Below are 19,773 nucleotides of genomic sequence, written 5' to 3'. Positions count from 1 at the left end.
AGGGATTGCCCTGAGAGCAACAGCAGCAGGGAAAAAATGCTGTGTTTTTCCTGCGGTGGCTTGGTGGCTACAGTAGAGATGACCACATCCACTTTATTTTAGTCATAGGAGGCATCTAATTAGCTTCAGTGGAGCTACAGGAACATGGAAACCCCCTCTCTTCTGCCTGAGCCCTTTCTCCCTGCAAAAGGCAGTGAGAAGCCACAACCACTACAACCACACAGAGCAGGTTGTCTCCCTGAGCACTGCTGGGAACCTCCCCAAATAGCAATGAAGGTTCCTGGCAGTGGCTGGAGAGATTTGTCCTCTGCTCTTTCACCACCAAGCATCCATAATGATCATTTAATTCCCACCTGGAAACTGTTGGAGATTTTGCAAGGAAGCTGGAGATCAAGGCAGTGGCAGAACTTACTGCCCAGTCTTGACTGCAGGATGCTCTGACAAGCCGCTCATGGACAGTGAAAGGGGACTCTGCTGGGTCTCTTTGGCCACGGAGGCTGGAGGAAAGAAGAAGCAGCAGAAAGGAGAAGGTTAAACATTAGGATTCACCACCCACACCCAAGGGGTACCCAGAAGTGTGGGGTAAGGGGAAGCACACACCACCAGCAAGGAAGGAAACATCCACAGTGTGAATTATCACAGCATAATTCCCAGACAAATTGAGTTAATAAAGCTGTGGCCTAATTAAACCCCATGCTTTGCTCCCTCCCCTTCTCCTTACGACAGTGTGAATCAGTGCAGCACTTTGACTTCTGGGCAGGGAAGCCTGGAGCCTTTTGCCTTTTTCCAGACACACACACACACACAAAATCCTATACTTTGTATTTCTGCAAGCTGAGACCTGCAAGACACCAGGTGAAACGGCCTGAATGAGCAGAGAGGACAGCACCAAGCAAAATCAACACAGGATGCAAAATTGTTGACACAATTATTCAGTGTTTTTATCAGAAATGGGCAAATTAACTCCACCCAAACTGATCAGATCAGGGTGACAAATGAGATTTGAATCAGCAAATGTGCCGGGTTAAAAGAAACAAAGCAAGGTGGTGATCTGCTATGGAAATTTCATACATCTGAAATACATCCACGCAGCCAACACAGTCAAGGTTTGACACGCCACCCTTATTTCAGAAGATTTAAAAACCTAACAGCAACAAATAAGAGGTTTTCCACATGAAAAATGCGAATCAGCTGCTTGATCTGCTCCCAGCGTGCGGAAGCCAAGTCCTATCTATTATAATCTTGTTTTTCTCAGCCATAAACAAAGTGTGAAGAAAAAAAAAAAAAAGAAGAAATTTATGTTGAATATGGTTATAGTTTATTATTTCCCTTCTGGGGATTTATTAAGCATGTGTTAGGAGTTTAGGTATAAAATGAAATTGTTTTCTCGCTACATGGATGTCTTCTGTGACTATCTGTAAAATTTCATTAAGGTGTTAGACTTGATATTGCAGATCAAAGTAATCCCAGGAGATTAAGGAGACCCTGCTAATTGACTAAGGTCATGTACTGCACTTCCCACTGGCACTTTGGCCTACACTGACAACAGAGGAGCAGCCCCATCTCAAAGGACTGCTCTATAAAAATACCATTTTCTTTATCTCTGGTCCAGTTTTCACACCGCCCTGATAACAAGGGATTTCATAAATCCAGGAGGACTGATTAGAGTTTTGAGTATGTAACTTTCTGAGGGAAAAATATATATATATATATCTCCATGATACTTTGGAACAATTTTTGACATTTTATCTTACCCTTTAAAACTCACGGGAACATCTTGCACGTCAGGTGTTTAAGAATAAAAAGTGTCAGCATATATAGCAAGTTCCATCAGTCAAACTTGGCACTAAAGAGGATGTTGAAAGCGTTGCTGCAGACCATTAAAACCAGCTAATTTACAACCAAAGACATTGTTGCATGAAGTGCCAACGTGGTCAATAATTAGAGCTTGGATTATATATAGATATAGATATATCTCCAGCTTTGACAACGGAAAGGTCCTAAAAGCCTTTCCCTGTTGATCAAAACACACAACATATTGCTCTCAATTGGACAGCCTCTGTTAGCTCCAGATTGTGATATTATTGAAAATTATGGACTATGGAGTAGGTGTGGTGAGGAATTATTGCTTCTGCCAGCAAGATTTGTGAACCCACAGTTGAGATATGTGCTCTCCTTCTTGGATTCTATGCTTTGAAATGTGGATGCTGGGAAAAAAAAACTGGAGGGAATTCAGAAAAGAACTACAGAAATGAAGCAGGGTTTGGAAAATATGGCTCTTTTCTGTCTTCATCATGGGAGAAGTAAGGAACTCATAGCCCATTGACCAGAAGTTTAAGGGCAAGATTTACAGTTGCATGGAAATAAACAGGGGAGCTCAGATCATACAGCTCATTAATTCAGCAGACTATGAATAAGGACAAGCCACCACAGCCAGCTGAGGGAGAAAGGTGCAAATTAGAAATTAGCTGACATTTTTACCTCAGTAAATTACATACCAAGTGATATTTTAAAGCTTAAAGTCTTAAAAGTCTTTTTTTTTTAAGACCAGAAGCCTTAAAAACTTTTTTCCCCTTTTCCCCCTACAAAGTGTGCCTTAAAAACTTCTTTTCCTTTTTCCCCCTACAAAATGTGCCTTAAAAACTTTTTTTTTCCTTTCCCCCCCCTACAAAATGTGCCTTAAACTTTTTTCCCCTGCAAAATGTGCCTTAAAAACCTTTTTTTCCCCTTGTTCCCTCTGAAAAATGTGCCTTAAAACCTTTTTTATTCCTTTTTCCTCCTACAAAATGTGCTTTAAAACCTTTTTTACTCCTTTTTCCCCCTACAAAATGTGCCTTAAAAACTTTTTTCCTCTTTTTCCCCCTACAAAATGTGCCTTAAAAACTTTTTTCCTCTTTTTCCCCCTACAAAATGTGCCTTAAAAACTTTTTTCCTCTTTTTCCCCCTACAAAATGTGCCTTAAAAACCTTTTTTTCCTTTTCCCCCCTACAAAATATGCCTTAAAAACCTTTTTTTCCCTTTTCCCCCTACTAAATGTGCCTTAAAACCCTTTTTTCCCCCTTTTCCCCCTACAAAATGTGCCATTTCAAGGAGGTTGTTTTTTTTTCAGATCTGATTCACTGATTGATCATCCTCAGATTTACCCAAGTTCTTCTTGAAGGGACAATTCAAACTTGAGACAATGTCACAAGCAATGGGTTTACTGGGTACATTTTAATGACGTTAATGGATGTAGCAACCACCCTTCCATTCACCGGATGAAATCCCCATCTAAGCAGAAGGATAGTAGAAGGCTTATGACATACATAAAAAGTGTGTCGTTTGCATGGAGATGAATTTCAGACTTTAGAAGCCAACAGAATCACATTTTCCATTATGTTCACCCAGCAGAACGGATTTCATTAATCAGCCTATCATCAAGGGCTCAGTCCTACCACATTACTCATGCTAAGTAATACCTAAGATGCAAATAGGTCCACTAAAGGAAAGGACGCATCTGGAGAAGTTGTGTCGTTCTAGAAGTAAAGGTGCTTTAATGGACTTTGAGAAATCCCTAGTTTCACAAATGAAATTCTCATACCCTTTCAGCTCTTCAGAAAGGTCTTGAATAAATAAGTGATGCAACAGAAGCAGCTAATTGCCTTTAGCCGTGAAGAACTATGAGAAAAGTTAAACTGTCGAGTGATGTACCTGCTGAAAACAGGTAACATGTACTAGATATGCTTCTTTAGCTCAGATGGGCAGCTTGAAAGTCCTTTTCATTCAGCAATTCGAGTGTTCACCCTTTTAAGTAACATACAAAGGGCTTTATGCCTTAACAACACAGAAAAAAGTGATGAGGAGGCTTTCTTTGCTCTGCCAATACTTTTAACGTTCCATATACAGAATCACAACATGGACTTTAGAAGAGATCTCTGGACATAGAATCATAGAATCAGTCAGGGCTGGAAGGGACCACAGGGATCATTTAGTTCCAACCTGCCTGTCATGAACAGGGAGACCCTACCCTACCCTAGATCAGGATGGCCAGAGCCTCATCCAGCCTGGCCTTAAACACTTTCAGGCATGGGGCCTCAACCACCTCCCTGGATTAGACATCATCTAATCAAACCATCCTGTTAAAGCAGAGTCATCCATAGCAGGTTGCCCAGAAGGATATAGCGAGCTGGGGGCCTATCTCTTCCCTAGGAACAAGTGGTAGGATAAGAGGAAATGGCCTTAGGTTGCAAGAGAGGTTTACATTGGATAACAGAAGAAACTTCTTCACTGAAAGAGCTATCAAAAACTAGAAGAGGGAGATGGATGAATCCCTGGAGATGTTTAAAAGATGCAGAGATGTGCTAAGGGAAATGGGTTAGCGACTCGGTAACTATATAATGATTGACCTTGATGATCTTAAAGGCCTTTTCCAACCAAAACAATTCTGTGATTCTATGACCATACCCAAGAAAGGCTTGAAATCTCTCCAGAGGAGGAAACTCCACAACCTCTTTGGGAAGCATGCTCCAAGGCTCCAGCATCTTCACAGCAAAGAAGTTTTTCCATAAGTTTAGGAGGAGCTTTCCTATATATCCATCTTCATTTATCCATTTAACCTTCCACTTACATGAGATGGCTCCATTTATCCATGATAAGTAATATCCATAGAATCAGAGAATCAACCAGGTTGGAAGAGACCTCCAACATCATCCAGTCCAACCTAGCACCCAGCCCTAGCCAGTCAACTAGAACATGGCACTAAATGCCTCATCCAGGCTTTGCTTCAACACCTCCAGGGATGGTGACTCCACCACCTCCCTGGGCAGCCCATTCCAATGCCAATCACTCTCACTGGCAACAACTTCCTCCTAACATCCAGCCTATACGTCCCCCTGGCACAACTTGAGACTGTCCCCCCTTGTTCTGTTGCTGCTTGCCTGGGAGAAGAGACCAAGCCCCACCTGGCTACAACCTCCTTTCATCTCTGCACAGAATAAAACGTTTCTTTTCTATCCCGTTAATACTTCCCTGTAGTTGGCTGGATGTTATGTTTTCCTTACTTTATGTTCTAGAGGCCTGAATGACCAAACTGGACAAGGAACCAAACACAAGAAATCCTAACTTTTATATTCACATTGCATCACCTTTTGGTTAATTTCGTGAAGTTCTTTGACTTTCCTTTTCTCCAAATGCAAATGAAAAGTTAAAGAAAAAAAAAAAGGAACAGTATTTTTCCCACTGAATTGAATATTTCTGTATCATTCCTTGCAAAATGCCCAGTAGATGTTAGGTAATTTTTTTGTACCTTTACATATAGTTAACTGTGTCCTCTGGTGATCAGTGGTACGTGGATCCTTTCACGGGATCACAGGATATTAGGGGATGGAAGGGACCCAAGGAGATCCAAGGAGGCCAACCTCCCCCTGCCAGAGCAGGACAATGCTATCTAACACACATCACAGAGGAACGCATTCAGACAGGCCTTGAGAGTCTCCACAGGAGACTCCACAACCTCCCTGGGGAGTCTGTTCCAGTGCTCTGGGACCCTTGCAGTAAAGCTCCCCCTTGTGATGAGGCAGAACCTCTTTTGCTGCAACTTACAACCACTGCTCCTTGTCCTATCCCAGGGAGCAAGTGAAAAGAGCCTGTCCCCCCACTCCTGGCAGCCTTCAGATGCTTACAAAGATTTATCAAATCCCCTTTAAGTCTTCTTTTCTCCAGACTAAACAGCCCCAGGTCCCTCAGCCTCTCCTCATAAGCCATGCCCTCCAGTCCCCTAATCATCCCAGCAGATCCCTGTCCCTCTTCAACTGGGGAGCCCAAAACTGAACACAGTATTCAAGATGAGGTCTCAGCAGGGCAGAGTAGAGAGGGAGCAGAACCTCCCTTGATCTGCTGGACAGACTCCACCTAATACACCCCAGGATCCCAATTGGCCTTCTTGGCCACAACGGCTCATTGCTGTGCCATGGTTAACTTGTTAGCCACCAGGACCCCCAGGTCCCTCTCCACAGGGCTGCTCTCCAGCAGATCACCTCCCAGCCTGTACTGGTGCAGTTTATTATTCCTCCCCAGATGCAGGACTCTGCATTTGTCCTTGTTGAACTTCATCTGGTTCCTCTGTGCCCAGCTCTCCAGTCTGTCCAGGTTTCTCTGGATGGCTGCACAGCCTTCAGCTGCATCAGCCAAGCCTCCCAGCTTGGTGTCATCAGCAAACTTGCTGAGTAGACACTCTGTGCCCTCATCAATGTCATTGATGAAGACGCTGAACAGCACCAGACCCAGCACTGATCCCTGGGGGACACCACTAGTCACAGCTCTCCAGCTGGACCTGGCACCATTGATCACCACCCTCTGAACTCTATCTTGCAACCAGTTCCTAACCCACCTCACTGTCTGCTCTTCCATCCCACACTTCCTCAGCTTGCTCACTAAAAGACTCCTAGGGATAAAATGAGGAAGAAGAAGAATAATTGTGTATTTGCTAATTGTTGTTGCTGTTCTTGCTATAATCTTTGGCAACACCTGCTGGTGATAGCATGCAGTGCCCAGTGTAGAGTAGCCACTCTACATATACATCTCCAATGTATAGACCTTCAACTGGCCACACAGCCCAACAGCACGGTTTGCAGTCTGCAGGTTTAAATATATCAAGTTAAGCTCACAAAAGCATTTGAATACACTTTCCAACCTCAGAAACTCTTTCATGTTAAAAAGTGCCAATGCATCCACTGCGATTCATCAGAGTTGCAATTTTATGGTAACTTAACCCAAAGAGAATTTGGTACCAAGGATCTTCTGCAGGCTTTCTAGTAACAAGTTCTTTTTTTTGAGCAGCAAGATAAATAACATTTAGGCATCTACTAAAAACTGTCTGGGGTTTGTTGGGTTGTTGGTTTGTGGGGTTTGTTTGGTTTTTTTTTGTCTCAAATCCTCTTTTTTTTAACATAGTACAGCAGCAAAGCCTTGCATTGTAGGTGAAAGTCTGTAAATTTGTGGGCACTGAAAAATAACAGAAGGTGCAGCAGCATTCTTTATGTTAGTCTATATTGATCGGCTCTAATGAGCACCAGTGGAGCTGTAGCTAATGGTGGTATGTCTGGTGTTAAGGGCAAATGTGGGAGAAGATTATCAACCCAAGGGGTTTAACAGTTGCTGGACTGCCCTCAGCCCTCAGGGCAATGATGCACTTGAGAGGTCACTGTATCAAATGAGGGAAAAGATTCAGCTTGTGCTGCTGGAAGAAATGCAGCAGGAGCTGTATTTTAGCCGAGACTACAGGCATCAACAAACCAGTTCCTCTCTGCTGTTTGTTTCTTCCCCTCTCCTTTCCCTCCACCACCCTCTACCCAGCATTGCATTTCTAATTAAGAATCCTAACACCAGTGATCAGGGGAAGGGATTGTGCAGAATTAGTCAACCTTGAATGTGTATGCGGACAGAGCAGGCACTTTGGCAGCATCTCCGAAAGGGACTCGCACGAACGTCGAGGAGAATGACAAGTTATGGTGCAGAAGGCTTTTACACCTGATGCCTCTTTATTACCTGGGGGGGTCACACTGCCATTTGATGTGAATTTGCTTGATATTTCATTCACTATGTTTCTTGCCACCCCCTTCCGAGATCTGAGAGGGGCAAGATGAGTGACCACCAGAGCAGAGAAGGCCACCGGGCTTCAAGGGAAAGTTAACTGGCAGATACAAGAGAGTGCTTGCAGTAAAATGTGAGTGCAGAAAGGAAGCTACAGGTATTCAAAAAAGATAAAGCTGAACTGAGAAATGCCTTGAGGTGTACGGCATGTTGCACATTCAGTGCTTTAATAGCATAATGGAATAATTTCAACTGTGTGAGGCTCCAAAACACACCAAGAAGGTCTGTTGAGAGGCAAGCAGTGAGATTTCAAATGCTTATCACAATAAATACTAATAAATCTTCTTGGAAAAAGAAAAGAAAAGAAAAAAAAAGGAGCAGGATATTTTACTTAATGTTGTAAATAAGCAAATTAAATATTGCCTTAGCTCCATTATGCCATGGTACCCTGTGGTTGTGGCAAATTATTTATTAGGTCTTTAAAAATTCTAAGACATGGATTCTTCTTGCTCCTTAGAGACTGATGATGGGTCAGATTTTGAAAAAAAAATATATATCTTCACAGTTCTAATGTTTTTGCAGTGTTAATATGCAACAAGGCTGAATCTCAGCATTCTTTGTTTCAATCAGGCATTTTCCAAACAGAGTTTTGCCTGAACAAGCAGGAAGTGGTCAGGATTTGGTCAGAGGTGAAGAATATTTCCTACCCCTGTCAGAAAAAGGTAAAAGAAAAAAAAAAAAAAAAAGAAGGTTTTAGGATGTTACTGGGATGTTGACACAAAAATACCTGAAAGAAGTGGAGCAGGCACTAAAGTTGGCATTCACACTCACAGGGAGCAACGAGGCTGGAGACGATAAGAAACATTTTCTGCACAGAAGCAGGAGCTGACACATCCAACGCTCGCCGCCTGATGGGCTCCAGCTCAGGGGTTTTGTGTCTGCCGTCTCCCACCACTGTCCATTAGACAGGTGCCCACAGCACGGATGCTGCAGCCACAAGTGACACTAATGTGCTCAACTGTTGACACTGGGGAACCCACAGAAAAAAATGTGTTTGTACCTGCGGTTGCACGCACGGTTAAAAAGTGACCCAGGCTGGCGAAACAGAGTGAGGGAGTTTGCATCCCCACCGTGTCATCTGTCCCCATCTTCTTGTCTTCTAAATGCTGAAATTTCCCAATACCCTAGGGAAAAAAAAGGGGGAAAAAATAAACAAACAAAAACTTCCAAACCAAAACCAAACACCCCCCCCAGACATTATTTTTAAAGTACACCTCAAGAAGTATTTGTGCATTTCCTGCTGTGGTTTCAATTCATGCTTGGTTTAGGTAACACCATGCTGTTTCTTTACAATATCAACCTCTGAGAAGATTATGTGGCAAATTCATGCAACTTATTTCCTACAGACTTCAGTTCATAAGCAGTGTGAGTAGGTTTTCTAATTTATATTGTTATTGAGATTTCACAGTATCACAGTATCACCAAGGTTGGAAGAGACCTCATAGATCATCAAGTCCAACCCTTTACCACAGAGCTCAAGGCTAGACCATGGCACCAAGTGCCATGTCCAATCCTGCCTTGAACAGCTCCAGGGACGGCGACTCCACCACCTCCCACAGGATCACAGAATAGTATGGGTTGAAAAGGACTTCTGGAGATCATTCAGTTCAACACCTCTGATAAAGCCATGTCACCCACAGCAGCTTGCTCAGAAGCGCAGTGTCCAGGCAGGTTTGGAATCTCTCCAGAGATGGAGACTCCACAACCTCTCTGGCCAGCCTTCTCTATGCCTCCAGCACCCTCACACCAAAGAGGTTCGTTCTTAACTTTAGGTGGAACTTCCTGTTTGGTAGTTTGTGCTCATTGACCCTTTTTCTATCCCTGGACACCACTGAAAAGTTACTGGCTGCATTTCTTCCAAACAGAAGCAATTTGTACACCACAAATAGAAGTCAATCATGTCCATTGGGCCTGTAGAAATGTGACTGTAATTCTGACCTACAGAATCATAGAATCAACCACGTTGGAAGAGACCTCCAAGATCATCGAGTCCAACCCATCCCTCAGCCTTGTTGACAAGGCCAAGATTGGGCTTAGAAGCTTCGGAGATAAAACAAGTTTCCCAGCTTAAGATGAATAAATGGCCTCAAGCTGCACCAAGAGAGGCTTAGGCTGGACATTAGGGATTAAAAAAAAGAAAACAAACCAAAATCAAAACCAAACAAATAAAATCACACACACACACACAAAAACCAACCAAACAAAAAAAAACCCCACAAACATTAAAAGGGTTGTCAGGCTTTGGAATAGGCTGCTCAGGGACGTGGTAGAGTTCTCATCTCTGGATTTGTCCAGAAGCCATGTAGATGTGGTGTTTGTTGTTAATGGTTGGACTTGATGATCTCGACAGACTTTTCCAATCTAAATGATTCTATTGTTCTGTGGTGCTATGGAATAAAAAGCTACACAGCATGCTTCAGGTGAGCATTCATCCTCTTTAAATGATTTTTACATCAAGATATGTGGGTCTCCTCCAGCCCCTGGGATTCTGGGGGGTGGCCTCTTCTTCCATGCAACCAACAACAGAACAAGGGGACAGAGTCTCAAGTTGTGCTGGGGAAAGTCTAGGCTGGATGTTAGGAGGAAGTTGTTGCCAGAGAGAGTGATTGGCATTGGAATGGGCTGCCCAGGGAGGTGGTGGAGTTGCTGTCCCTGGAGGTCTTCAAGAAAAGAGTGGCTGAGGCACTTAGTGCCATGGTCTAGTTGACTGGCTAGGGTTGGGTGCTAGGTTGGACTGGGTGATCCTGGAGGTCTCTTCCAACCTGGTTGATTCTATGATCTAATTAAAAAATTCTGTGTTTAAGGAGCTGTTTTGCTGCTCCTGATATTTCAGTTTCAAAAGCTCAGTTACTCACATAGATTTGGACACTGAGAAACACAAAGAGCTTTTCAAGTTTGAGAAGTGGGGCCTTGTTTTCATTCATGGATTCTTCTAATACACTAAACCACTACTACATTCTTTGTCATTCAGGCTTGGTTTTGGACATACTTGATCTCAAGAAGGTAATAAATAAACTTTTAGAAACCTTTTCTCTTCTGATGGCAGAAATCACAATCACATTATTGTCTATACAGTAGTGTGGAAGGATTTCTTGCTAGCAGGACACAGAATCATAGAATCAACCAGGTTGGAAGAGACCTCCAAGATCATCCAGTCCAACCTAGCACCCAACCCTAACCAGTCATCTAGACCATGGCACTAATTGCCTTATCCAGTCTCCTCTTGAACACCTCCAGGGATGGTGACTCTACCACCTCCCTGGGCAGCCCATTCCAATGGTAAATGCTGCAAAGTGTCCTTGAGTCCCTCTCGGAGGCAGGAAGCCAGGCAGTGGGTGGCACCCTCCACATGCAGCTGCAGTGGGGCAGAGCCTGCCAGCTGCAGGGGACAGACTTTACAGGTTGTTGATATAGATTGACCTATCTGTGACACACACATAACCTTGAGCCAATCTGTACTTTTCACATGTACCAATCTCAAACTATGTTAGTTATTCACGCCTCTTCCAAGTAGCATATAAGCTGATGTATTGCCTCGATAAAGTGTACTGCTTGCAGCTAACTCGGACTGAGTCGTCTCATCAGTACCCCAATCCTACCTCTGCTGGACTCCCACGTCCACACAGGTGCAAATTCCATCGTATAGAAGGACCAGCTTGAAAACTACATTAACATATATATGTATATGCACTTCAGTGAAAAGGTTTGGCAAAATGTTCCATTCCATAGTACAGAAGGACCAGCTTAAAACATACATTAACATATATATGTATATATATGCACTTCAGTGAAAAAGCTTGGCAAAATGTTCCATTCCATAGTACAGAAGGACCAGCTTAAAACATACATTAACATATATATGTATATATATATGCACTTCAGTGAAAAAGCTTGGCAAAATGTTCCATTCCATAGTACAGAAGGACCAGCTTAAAACATACATTAACATATATATGTATATATATATATATATGCACTTCAGTGAAAAAGCTTGGCAAAATGTTCCATTCCATAGTACAGAAAGACCAGCTTAAAACATACATTAACATATATGTATATACACATGAACTTCAGTGAAAAGGTTTGGCAAAATGTTCCTCTGAAAAGATAGTGTGAAGAGTAGAACAACAGCTCTATGACAACTCTTTTCTTAAGGAGACTTTACAGTTTTGTAATGCATTATTTAATTTATTTCATACCTTCATGCTGTATCTCTGGACAGATGAATGGCTGGGATTTGAAATCACCTTTTAGTGGTTTAGCAGAACTGGCAAGCAACATCCAGGTAAGAAACAAGTGTTGTCAAATTGTTTGATATTTCTCTTCCCACAGCCGGTATCTCTTTGGTTTGAGGTAAGTGCATTGGAGACTTCATCAAAGCCTGCAGAAGAATGAAGTAGAAACACACATGGCAGCCTTGGCAGGACACTGGGTCTATATTGGGCTTACCTGGGACTGTGCTATATTTACTCATATCATGAATGTTAACTCCAAAATCTAATTAGTCCAGAATGCCTCTTCCAAGGCAAACAGAAAAATGTAAACGAGCACAAACTTCAATGTTACCAAAAAGCTAAACCAAATAACTCAGTGATCATAATGACATTTAGACAGCAGTTCTAGGAGTGATTGCTTTAGTCAGATCTTTTCGCTGTGACAGGTGTATGAGGGTAGGATCTTGGCTCCTCAATGTCTGCAACAAAACTCCCTCTGAGTTTAATGATGTGGGAGCACAGCTGGGGGACCTATCTTTCTTTTATTATTTTATTTAATAGTTGGTATTGACTAGTCATTTTGAAATGTTTGCCTTGAAAAGGACATGCTATTTATTTTTTCTTTCCATTTAAATGTGAAAAAAAAAAAAAAACAACAACAAAAAAAGATCTTCCTCTAGCTCAGAACAATAATCCATACAATGAATAACCACTCTGTGGCATAACAAGTTTCCTCACTCAAATGAAGAAATATTTTCAGCTCTGGAGATTAAAGGGCCACTAAGTCTACCCCTTTTACCCATCAGTCTCCAAAAGTCCTACCAAGTCATTATAACTGAGGCAGTAAATAAGATTATGCTTGTATATACATGTTTTCTTTCATATACATTTCACTACTTAGATGAAATGCAGCTGTTTCAGGGGTTTGTAGGAAATGCAACTTATTTTCTTTGTGTTGCAGCTTTTCACTTTACAGTACCCTAGCCTCTACCCCTTAAGCACTGCTAACTGTCATAAGTGATCCCAGGATGCTGCTGCAATGAAACAAGTACTGCTGCACAAGGACTTCAAGTCTTGCCAGGTTGTGAGCAGAACCCAAAACTTGTACATTTTAAAGAGGCGGAGGGGAGGAGGAGGGAGAATAGATTAAAAACTACTCTAAAACAACAACAAACGTGCTAATTAAAAGCAGCTTCAGAAATTACTCTGTGTTGCAGGGTCATAGAATCATAGAATGGTTTGAGGTAGAAAGCGCCTTAAAGATCATCTAGTTCCAAACCCTCTGCTACGGGCAGGGACACCTACTACAACAGATCCCAGCCAACCTGGCCTTGACTAATTCCAGGCTTGGATTGTCCACAACTTCTCTAGTCAACCTGTTTCAATGCCTCATCACCTTCAGACTGAAGAGCTGTTTATCATAAAGTCTGTTTCACATCTGCCAGTTACATGGAAATCCACTCTTAAGGAAACAACCCCTTTCCCAGTTACCAACCTCCTCTCAGTGTTAGTTCTGCCCTCTGCATCATCTTCTCAACACACCCTGGGCAATCCAGCCACAAGAATCCTCCCATACACTTCCACCACTGAGAAAATAGATTTGTAATCCACATCAGCCATGGTGACACCCACCAGATTTTCAGCCATGGTAATGTCCATCCAGAATCCACACCAACAAAGGTTTCTTGGTCCTTACTGCCCTGTTTGGAGTGTCTTGCTTATGATTTAAAATGGGAGAAGTGTCAATTAAAGCATTCCAAATCAAGCCAGCCAAACTGTTCACAGATTCAGGACATGGTTTAGTGGCCATGGTAGTATGGGGTTCATGGTTGGATTTGATCATCTCAGAGGTATTTTCCAACTTTAATGATTCTATGATTCTTAGGAAAGGGGTTGGGTCATTTGTTGCAATAGGAGCTTGGATGAACTTCCAGAACAACTCTGTTATCATAAGGTTATCTGAGAGAATTTGGAAAGCTTTGGATCTCAAAAGGCTCTCACAGGTCATTTGATTAATATTTAACTTCCAAATTGGTTATTTCTTCCTTTTTTTGGGGGGCGAATAATCTCTACTGTGCCATTCTCTTTGTCCACATCAACTCCATTTCTGCTTTTGCTCTCTCCTTTTGTCCTGTACCATCATCTTCTTAGTGAATAGCCCTTCAAGGACAATCTGCCAGCATTCCTTGCAGGTTTCCAAGGTCCCATATTTAACATCCCTAATGGCTTCACTCTCAGTTGGCTTGGTCATTAGTTTACCGAGTTCAATTATCCTTTAACTTATTTTTTTTTCTCTTATTCCAGAGAAAGAGTAGATTAAAAAATGCTTCCTTCAAAAAAACAATTTCACAACACCCAAGAGCGGACTTGATGACTTTCCAGAACACACACACAGATCCCCAGCATAGAAATATTGCAATGCCTAAAATTGATCAGTGATGGTTTCATTCTTAAAGAATTATCAAAAGTAGAATCACCAATAGTACCTTGAACACAGAGAACAGCAAAATCTAATTCAGGATGGAAAAAAAATCCAAACTTTGTTAACTGAAAAAACAAATACACAAATACATGATTTTGTTGCCTGATCATATAAAATCATTAGCTGTAAGAGGACAGCAAGGAGAGAAAAATCAAGTGCTGAATCATGAAAAGAGTCAGCAGATGAAGACCTTTCTCCTAAAAAATCTTTATCAGGGAAAAGAAGAAACAGTGGATATTATTTCCAATTATTTCTCAAATTGGAGCAGAGAAAGGAAAATAAAGAAAAATGTACACACACAAAAATAAAAAATCCCTGAGTTGGTGCTACTGGAGTTTGTAGCTGGAAGGAAAGTCCTTGCTTATATTGAAGTAAAGTTCTGAAAATAAGCAAAGAACAGATTTATTGATTTTTGGTGAAGTCTGGGTGTAAAAAAGAGAAAGAATAAAGAAGTGCTCTTTGCCCGCTATGTCCAAATGACATCCCCAGTGGCCTTCTTAATGGTGGGGGAGGGGAGGGGGCAGGTGCCTACCCCGGCACATGGACACAACTGCCCTTAGGCTAGGGCTAATGGTATTGGCTGAGCCTGCTGTAAGCCTCTCTTTTCTAATAGCCAACTTTCTCTGTGCGAGAAGACAGACAGATATTGATTGGTCCAAATGCCCTTGAGTTGACAACATCTGAAATGAAAATCCACAAGGCTAGCACAAACTTTCTGCAAGTTCAATTTCTAGAATCTGATTATGAGGCTGGACTGCAAAACCGTTCAGAGATGTAAAAGGTCTCCTTTTGTCGCCAGCTTTATACGCGTAATTATTGGGAGGGGAAGCCACTTGGTCAGATTTGCTAGCAAATGGTGATTTTTAAGAGGCAATTTAAGGCTAATAGTGTTTTGATTAAAGGAACCAAGCAAAGTCATCGGTGTTGTGAAGTTTAACGACAAAGGGTCTGATTTGCAGAGACACAGGTCGCACCTCCCAGCTCTGAGCAATAATTAGGCATAAATAAATGAAATATGCCTTCTCTTTTCATCTGCTGCTACAAGGGGAGCTTTCAAAAGTTACTGAATGCTGATAAAGCCCTGTAATTTAAAGAGTTTACCTTTCGAGGGAGTTACTTCACCCATTAAAAGTCTAAGGTTCAAACTAATGTTGACTGCCAGCAAAGCCAGGTTTATTTGCTAATTACGTCCATTGTCCAGAATTAAAATGTTGACGTTACCAGTTTGCAAATGTTAAGGATGGGGAATGAAGAAAGCTGGAGGAGTTTATCTCTACCTTATTAAGCATTCTTTTTTTATTCCACAAATTCCTCCTAAATCAATACATTGACTACTGTATAAACCTTAAATAAAGGATTATTAAAGTGGAAGCAGTGTTCCCGTCTTACTGGGTTATTTAGAAGCATAAAAGATACACTCTTAAGAATCAGCCACATGCCAGGTAAAGTACAGCTGGAATACACATTAAATTTATTCAGCCATTGATTTGTAATGTTGATCCTCCATGGCTTCATGTTTCTTTTCTCATTAATCTTAGTTAACCCTCTCAAAACAATGCCAACTTTGGCGTTTGATGTATTGAAGATCCAACACACAGAGGATGTTGCTTCCTAGGCTGTGACTCCTACCATCATTAGGGCTAAAGCCACAGAACCAAAGAATATTGTTTTCTTGGTTTTGACTTAACAATGAAAGAAAGTTTTCTCTCAGAGGGAGGAACAAAGAAGGAAAGATGATGTCCCAAAATGGGAGATCTGAATGATTTGACTGCCGAGTGTTACTAGATCTACTGGAGGTCTTCTATGGAGCAAGAAGCAAACTGCTTGGATATTTCCACTGCTAAAGAGCACTGCAAAGAAGGCAAAAAGCTGCAAAGGGCAATCTAATTTAGAAATTAAGGTCTCTGTCTATGAAGTACCTATTTTACCTATTTTAATTTGAGATTCTGCTTATTTCCATCTTCTGGCTGCAGCTCCTTTCTATCTACCTGATATGGTGCTTTGGTTGAAAAGCTGGCTGAAGACTAAGAGGAACCAACAGCAAATATACACAAGCGTGTGGCTACTCAGAAGCCTGGTTGTCATGGATTGGGTTGAATCTGCTGTTGCTATTCATACCATGCTACATGCATGACAGCTTCAAAAATGAAAGTGCTAGCTGGAGTGAAGTATTATGGGGTTTGAAGTTCAGATTGTAACATGGGAGGCTTCCTGTTTCAGTTGCTGCTTCTGGGTTCTTGAGTACTGATCTTTTCTGCTGGGACAGAGGCAGGACAAGGAAGGAGGGAGGGCTGGGTGCTAGGTTGGACTGGATGATCTTGGAGGTCTCTTCCAACCTGGTTGAGTCTATGATTAGTTTTCTGGCTTGGGCTATTGGCTTGCTTGCTACTGCTTTGTGTAGTGCTTTTTCTGTTAATAGGCTAAGGTAATTATTCATTTTGTACCATGTTTATCTGATTTTGGTCTGTAAACTCTGTTCTTATCTCACCTTTGTGTGTGTGTGTGTGTCTCAATCCAGACTTTGTGGGTGTTACTTTTCCCTCTCTTCTGCGTTGAGAAAATAGACAGCTTAACCGACTGGTCCGGTTTGACCCATTTTGTTCTGATTCAAACTATTACACTCATGCATGTATCACAGTGCAGGAGGTGGCATTTTGGCCTTTCCCGTGTGGTATGAATTGGGCTCAGGGCATCATTCCTCTGGACTTCATGCTGGGCATGCAAAAACTGAACTTTTCTGAAAATCTTATCTAATCACTTTTTGGCAAGTAAGGGTAATGATATATTCATCATCGTAGAACCATTGAGTTGTTTTGGTTGGAGAAGATCTTCAAGACCATTGAGTCCAAGCATTATCTAACTCAACCAAATCTGATGCTAAACTATGCCACTCAGCACCACATCTCTGCCATTGAACGTGACAAACAGCTGGTCAGACAAAATGGTCTATTTCATAGAATCAGAGAATCAACCAGGTTGGAAGAGAACTCCAAGGTCATTCAGCCCAACCTAGCACCCAGCCCTATCCAGTCAACTAGACCATGGCATTAAGTGCCTCATCCTGTCTTTTCTTGAACACCTCTAGGGGTTGCAACTCCACCACCTCCCTGGGCAGCCCATTCCAATGGCAAATCACTCTCTCTGTGAAGAGCTTAGAATCATAGAATCAACCAGGTTGGAAGAGACACCCAAGATCATCCAATCCAACCTAGCACCCAGCCCTAGCCAGTCAACTAGACCATGGCACTAACTTCCTCCTAACATCCAGCCTATACCTCTCCTGTTACAACTTCTATCACATCTCTCTGTGCAACACATTACTAAGCTCATAGTCATTTGTGAAGAGGCAAGTGCTTTTGTTATGGGTCAGCTCTAGGGGTTTTGATTTCAGCATCTATCTTTATTTAAAACCCATCTGTCTTTTAATTATCATGTCCAAACTTCCCCACCTGACTTTTTAACAACCATTGAATCCCAACAATATATTATCAATCTGGGACAAAGAGGAAAAAAAAATATCCCCAAGCTTCCATTTTTCCTGTAATTATTATAGGAGATGAAGACAGAGATGAAGAATGGACATCACCTTTCATATTCACAGAAGTTACAACCAGCATCAAGGGGGAAATGTTTTAGCTGAAGATAGACTATGAAGTGAGCATTAGCAGCAAACGTGGGTATTGCTTTTGGTAAATCCAGAATTCTTTCTTCCTTCAGTACCAAATACTTTTGCCCTCTCAGATAGCTGTGATAATATTAAAACCATGCTTCACAGCAAACAGCATTTCTGGGACTTTCCTAAGAGATGTGACTTTGGGTAAGAAAAGTGAAATTGAGTTAAAGCAGTAGGAGAGTCTGGAGTCAGTGGGGTTTGTTGTGATCAGTTGACCACTTCCCAGTAGGCATCTCTGCAGCTGCTGAGAATTACTAAACACCATTTCAAGGAATATAGGTGATTCAGTCAACCAAAAAAAAAAAAAACACCAAACAAAATAAGCCCAGCATAAAGCACATTTTTGAAATCCTTGCTAGCATCTGAAAAGCAGGAATACATCAAGCCTGCTTTGCATCATTCCCAGTGCACTTAGCTAAGTAAAAAATCAGATGGACAAAATCTCTTAGTGTGCAGGTGGATTAGAAAACAGACATTTCTGCAACTCCTGAAATTATTTGGAGACAGAGGAAGGACAAAGCTGGCTTTTTTCCCCAAATACTTGCAACACATCACACATCTCATGAAAGTATGTCACAGCAATTCAAAGAGTAATGAGAATGCACTGATATACTCTGCCCTAGTGCAGCCACGTCTAGGTCGAGAGTCCAGTTCTGGAATACCCAGTTCAAGAGAGACAGGGAACTGCTGGAGAGAGTCCACAGAGCCTACAGAAATGCTGAGGGGACTGAAGCATCTCTGTGAGGAGGAAAGGCTGAGAGGCTTGGGACTGTTGAGCCTGGAGAAGAGCAGGCTGAGAGAACTGATCAATGTTTGTCAATACCCAAAGGGTGGGGGTTGGGTGAGGGTTTTTTTCAGTTGGTTAGTTGGGTTTCTTCATTTGTTTCTTTGGTTTGTTTTTTTTTAATTGTGAAGAAGAAAGGCATTTGAGTAAAATAAATTAAAACATCATGCAATGAACTCCATGGCTCTGACAGAACTCAAAGAATGAAGAGAAGCTGACATATGCATATTTACAAAGATGCTGAGGAGACTGGAGCAGTTTTGTAATCAATAGCTAAAGAGTGGGAGTCAAGATTTGCCATTGGAATGGGCTGCCCAGGGACGTGGTGGAGGCACCATCCCTGGAGGTGTTCAAGAAAAGCCTGGATGAGGCACTTAGTGCCATGGTCTAGTTGATTGGCTAGGGCTGGGTGCTAGGTTGGCCTGGATGATCTTGGAGGTCTCTTCCAACCTGGTTGATTCTAAGAGCACGAGACCAGACTCTTTTCAGTGGTGCCCAAAGACAGAACAAAGGACAATGGGCACAAACTGGAAGCCAGGAGGTTCTATTTGAACATGAGGAAAAGCTTTGGTGTGAGGACACTGGAGCTCAGGAGCAGGCTGCCCGGAGAGGTTGTGGAGTCTCCTCTGTAGAGATTCAACTCACCCAGACATTGCGATCCCAGGCAAGCTGCTGTGGATGACCCTCCTTTAGCAGAGCAGTTGGACTGGATGATGATCTCCAGAGGTTCCTTCCAATCCTCCCCATTTTGTGATTCTGTGAATCTGTGATACAACAATATAGAGAAGATATTACATCAGAAGAAGTTCCTTGCTGTCAGATCAAAGTGCATCAGGTTTGCCCTCCGCCAAAAATGGCTCTCTACAGTCCAGCTGTGATTTTTGCTGGAGTGCCTAGGAAAAACCCTTATAATCTCTGCCATTTTTTCTCATAGTTTTCGTGGTGAATTGAAGCTGACTGCTAACAGCCAGGATGAACAGCTGAGGAGTGC

At 42.1% G+C, this 19,773-nt stretch overlaps 1 long non-coding RNA gene across 1 annotated transcript; it reads right to left on the bottom strand.

Moving 5' to 3' along the window:
* Positions 1-8,688: 8,688 nt before the first annotated feature.
* LOC135176549 (uncharacterized) lies at positions 8,689-19,515 on the bottom strand. The gene is made up of 3 exons (XR_010302714.1): positions 19,428-19,515; positions 11,829-12,010; positions 8,689-8,753 (listed from the first exon to the last, which is right to left on the bottom strand). It is a non-coding gene; the product is annotated as an uncharacterized LOC135176549 (long non-coding RNA).
* Between the last annotated feature and the right edge of the window lie 258 nt (positions 19,516-19,773).

The sequence above is a fragment of the Pogoniulus pusillus genome, chromosome 6 (assembly GCF_015220805.1).
Source record: "Pogoniulus pusillus isolate bPogPus1 chromosome 6, bPogPus1.pri, whole genome shotgun sequence".
Classification (NCBI taxonomy): Eukaryota; Metazoa; Chordata; class Aves; order Piciformes; family Lybiidae; genus Pogoniulus; species Pogoniulus pusillus.
The sequence above is the reverse complement of the archived record's forward strand: the minus strand, read 5'-3'. Positions and strand labels throughout refer to the sequence as shown.